The sequence below is a fragment of the Rhinopithecus roxellana genome, chromosome 8 (assembly GCF_007565055.1).
Source record: "Rhinopithecus roxellana isolate Shanxi Qingling chromosome 8, ASM756505v1, whole genome shotgun sequence".
NCBI lineage: Eukaryota > Metazoa > Chordata > Mammalia > Primates > Cercopithecidae > Rhinopithecus > Rhinopithecus roxellana.
In genome coordinates this window covers 111,145,473-111,150,397 of record NC_044556.1, presented here as the reverse complement: position 1 = coordinate 111,150,397, position 4,925 = coordinate 111,145,473, and the positions used below count along the sequence as shown (strand labels likewise).

At 46.1% G+C, this 4,925-nt stretch overlaps 1 pseudogene; it reads right to left on the bottom strand.

The window, feature by feature from the left end:
- Positions 1-2,115: 2,115 nt before the first annotated feature.
- LOC104681152 lies at positions 2,116-2,673 on the bottom strand (annotated as a pseudogene).
- Positions 2,674-4,925: the final 2,252 nt, after the last annotated feature.

Genomic DNA, 4,925 nt, shown 5'->3' with positions numbered 1-4,925 from the left:
TGTTTCCAGGGGAGGCTACAGCTTGGCAAGGAGAATGCAAGAGTCCCTAGCCAGTCTTGGATCTCGACCTGGCATTCCCGAGAGACAGAGAGACAGATTCTCTGTGTCCCCCGTCCCAGCCCTGAAACCCGCAGTCTTTGACCCAGAGGTAGAGGAGCAAGCTCTCCGTGAAGTCCTGGTCTCTGGAGTCCCTTCTTTGGGAGAAAAATGACATGAACCTGCCACAGAGCCTGTTTATGAAACAAATCAAAGAGCTATTTTGAGCACTTACCCCCAGCAATCACGACAGCATAACTTGTGTAGCTGGAACTAGGCCACCAAGTAATCTCACCGGCACCAGAAGAAATTCATCTGGGAAGGACACCAGCTCGGGGAGAGGAGAGAGGAGCCCTGCCCTGGCCTCTTGTCAAGACATCCACGTTTCAAAGGACAGCTGAAGACACAACAGAGACAGGGGCTCACTATGCATTTCCTTTTAAAGTCGGCAATAATCCGGCCACAGCATCAAGGTAAAGTCACCGAATCCTCTGGTTCTGGGTTTGGCATGATGGTAGCTGCTGGTAGTTGTCATGGAAACCAGCAGAGGCATCAGATCTTAGCTCTGACAGTCACAGGAGAATCTGAACTTATTCTGTTATGAACCTTTTTTCTTTTTCTTTTTCTTTTTTTTTTTTTTTTTAAATAGAAACTGTCTTGAACCTGGATAAACAGGCCCCAAAGTTTTTCCTCCACCTGGCTTGGATATGTTTCTGTTTCCGTTTTCTGGCTACACAGAATCTAACGATGCATCAAGAATCGGCCCTGGTGCTCTGTAAGACGTTTCATTGGGTCTCTTTTCAGTTACCAGAGATGGAGACCTAAATTGACCTAGGTTAGGTGAGAAAAAAAAAAGATTCATTATTGAGTAAATTATCAAAGTGATATTGAATACCTTTTTTTTTACTTTTTAACTTTTTTATTTAATTCTAATTTTAAAATTTATTTTTTTCATTTTATTTATTTATTTTTTTCCCACAATATAGGTGGAACGACTGAAACTGGCCTTAAAACATTTGGAAACTCAAAGATGGCCTTGGGCTGGGCGTGGTGGCTCATGCCTGTAATCCCAGCACTTTGGGAGGCTGAGGCAGGAGGATCACTTGAGCCCAGGAGTTGGACACTACTCTGGGTAACAAAGGGAGACTCCTTATCCACCAAAAATTAAAAAATAAGCCAGGTGCCGTGGCTCACACCTACAGTCCCAGCTACTCAGGAGGCTGAGGTGGGAGGATCACTTGAGTCCAGGAAGTTGAGGTTGCAGTAAACTATGATCACACTACGACACTCCAGTCTGAGTGACAGAGTGAGACCCATCTCTAAAAAATTTTTAAAATTAACTGGGCATGGTGGCATTTGCCTGTAGTCCCAGCTACTTGGGAGGCTGAGGCAGGAGGATCACTCGGCCCAGGAGGTTGAGGCTGCAGTGAGCTGTGATTGTGCCACTGCACTCCAGGCTGGGTGACAAAGGCAGACCCTGTCTCAATAAAAGGGTGGGAGATGACATTAGGAGTCTCTCTCTGTTTTTTTTTTTTTTTTTAACTTTTGAAATCATGGGTTTTAGTTTATTATTTTTAATATATTTCTGAAAATATATAATATCAAGACTGTCTGACAAGGATTTTTTAATACTTTCCAGTTCCGCCAACATTGCTGTCATGCATCCTTGATAACAACGCTATCCCTGAACCGGGGCTGGCTGGTGAGGTGGGGGTGGTGGGGGAGCATCTTTCTGAGTCAGTTCAAGTCACTGAGGAGGGTCCATACCTCAATGTGAGTTTGAGTTACAATTAGAAATTAGTCATGGAAGGACATGTCTACCACGGACATCTTTCCTCACATTTAAATTATTCCATTTATTTCCTACAGTCCTCCTTCTATCTTTAGTTCCATTTTAAATAACCCTTCATCCAACATTCCCGTTTATCTTGCTTCCTTTTTCTCCCTTTTGTGCCACTAGTATAACGTAAGAGATTGTGCTTCAGTAAACTATCCTCATGTGGGGAGAAAAAAATCAAAATGTGATCAATGGTAATAGTTGAACAAAGTTAAGACTGCAGGCTCTAAAAGCTAAGTGATTCATTGCTGGATGCCCCAAAGCACTCTGTTTCCTTTCCAAGATGATGACTCTTCGTATATTTCCTTTTGCCATATGGGCAGCTTGGCTTTTAAAGTATCAATGGCATAGCTCACAGCTTCAAGAGATGCAGCTCTGTGGGCTGAGGACACAGCGCTGATTATGCTTGCTTCTGACGGTGGAACCAAGCCAAGTCCATGGAACACTGCTATGTGTTTGGCCATTTCTGCCTGATGTCACTACAAATCTTTTTGACTTCATTTTCCGCCATGGGTAGATACGCTTCATATTCTAAGCTAATGACTTTTCTCCCTTCAAAGTTATTTCTTGTAGTCCCTACAAATAGGGACACTGCACCACAGAGTGGAGAAATCACCAACTGTAAGACTTCATCTACTGGAAGTTTCTCGGTAGTAACGTTTATAACCTCTTTAGATTTCTCTTCAACTTCATCCATGTCTTTCCTAGATGGCTCAAAAGCACTATCCTCCACTAATGGTGGATAACAGCAATTTCGTCTCCTGGTTGAAGCAGGAGGAGCTGATCTCCAAGCTCAACATACTCCTGATGAACAGCAAATAGTATCTGATTTCTAACATCAGCCAATCCAGGATGCCGAGTCTCTCTCTCCTTCCACAGCTGCAATGCTTTTATTTCTTGCGGCACAGAAATTGTCTCTGAACGAACTCCTGTTATTTCGACACTTTTTGCAAAATACAATACTTCAGCCTGGCACAGAGGCACCATCCCGCCTGGGACAGCTGGACCGAATCCGTCTCTCTCTGTTTTGCCATCTCTCATCTTCGAGTCCATCACCCTCTTGCTCTGTCGCCCAGGCTGGAGTGCTGTGGCATGCTCACTGCAACCTCCGCCTCTCGGGCTCAAGCCATCGGTCCACCTCAACCTCCTGAGTAGCTGGGACTACAGGCACGCACTACTATGCTTGGCTAATTTTTCATGTATTTTGTAGAGATAGGACTTCACCATGTTGCCCAGGGTGGTCCCAAACACCTGGGCTCAAACAATCTGCCTGCCTCAGCCTCCCAAAGTGCTAGGAGTACAGGCATGAGCCACGGTGCCCAGCCCCATCAGACTCTAGGGCTCCCCATTGGCAAGGGATGGAGCAGGCAGCTCTGAAGTCACATCCTCACGCTCTTTCCGCTTTAGTTTAAGGGAGAGAAGTTGGCTTCGAGGATGAAAAAAATCCCAGGTGGGTTCTGATTGCCTCAGCTGGGAACAGGTGCCTGCGCCTGGGCCAGCTGCCAGGTGTGAGGTGGAACCGGAGTCCTGAGGTGGGAGCCAGCAGCCCACAGCAGTCACGCAAGGGGACTGGGGAAGGGCTGTGCCCTGCTCACGCAAGTCCTCTGCCCTCTGAGATAGCCAGGTGTTGGAAAGGCTGTAGAACACGAATTCTGTCTCACGTGTGTATACAGACGGCAGCTACATTTGTTGTTCCTTCTGGGGGTCCATACTTGTATCAGTCTGAGTCCAATCCAGAGAGAGAAATCACATAGTAATTTGAACAGAGAAAATTCAATATAAAGAATTATTTACATAGCAAGGGATTACAGCAATGAGGGGTTGGCTAGTAACAAAGAAAGGAAACTCTAGTGAACCAGCCCCAGGACTGAGAGAGCCTCCATCCGCGCCCCAGGCGGAGATCCAGACCTGTGCAGCTGTGACTCTGAATGGCAGAGAAGTTGTTGTGGCGCCCTGTGGCAAGTCCTTCTGGAAGTCTGCCCTCTGAGGTGCCAGGCGTCTTGATTGCTAGAGGCGTGCTGCTATAAAACGGCGCCAGGGCTGGCGGGCGCCACGCTGGGCGGGGAGGTTCGGTCTCCTGGGTGCTGCTGGCTGCAGCCACTGTAGGAGCTGGGCACTGGAGGAACCACCAGTGAGCACCCTGGAACCCAGAGGCAAGTCAACCTCTTATCCTTCTCCAGTGTCTAACACCCTCTACTGGCAAGATTTCAGGGCTAGGTAGCCCAGGAAAAACTTGTTCAAGATCCAGATCCATTTCACAGAGTAGTCCAAAAGGGGGAATTTGGAGCTGAGAGTCCAAAATGGATAAACTGGGCTGGGCGTGGCGGCTCATGCCTGTAATCCCAGCACTTTGGGAGGCCAAGGCAGGAGAATCACTTGCACCCAGGAGTTAGAAACCAGCCTGGACAACATAGTGAGATGTCTCTACAAAAAATAAAAATTAAGAAAATTGCCAGTCCTGGTGGTACATGCCTGTAGTCTCAGCTACTTGAGAGGCTGAGGCAAGAGAATGGCTTCGGCCTAGGAGTTGGAGGCTGCAGTGAGCTGTGGTAGCACCATTGCATGCCAGCACCTAGGCAACAGAGCAAGACCCTGTTGCAAAACAATTATATATATGTAATGCATAATACCTAAGATAATTACTCTCTGTCGGGGAAACATCCAGATTTTAGGAGCCATAAAGCAATGAAGTAGATATTTAACATCAGCTATGTGTTCCATTCAGATTTGAATCTAACAGAAATTAGGCGCTATAGATCATTGTTTAGCAGCGTGATCTGGTGAGAACGAGTCTACCACAGGAAGCCTCCTTTTAGATACTTCAAATCACAGGGTGGGAAGGCTTGCTTCCTCTCCAGTTACTAAAGAAATTAAATTTAAAATTATATCAATGTATCATTTTACACCTACTGGCATAAATAAAGATGATAATGAACGCAGTGCTGGTCAAGTACTGGATGTAGACGTGTAAACATCACTGGTGTCACCAGTTTATTACAGGGGTTGTCTTTTTGAAGGAAAATAATAAAGCAGGAGACTTAAAATAATATTA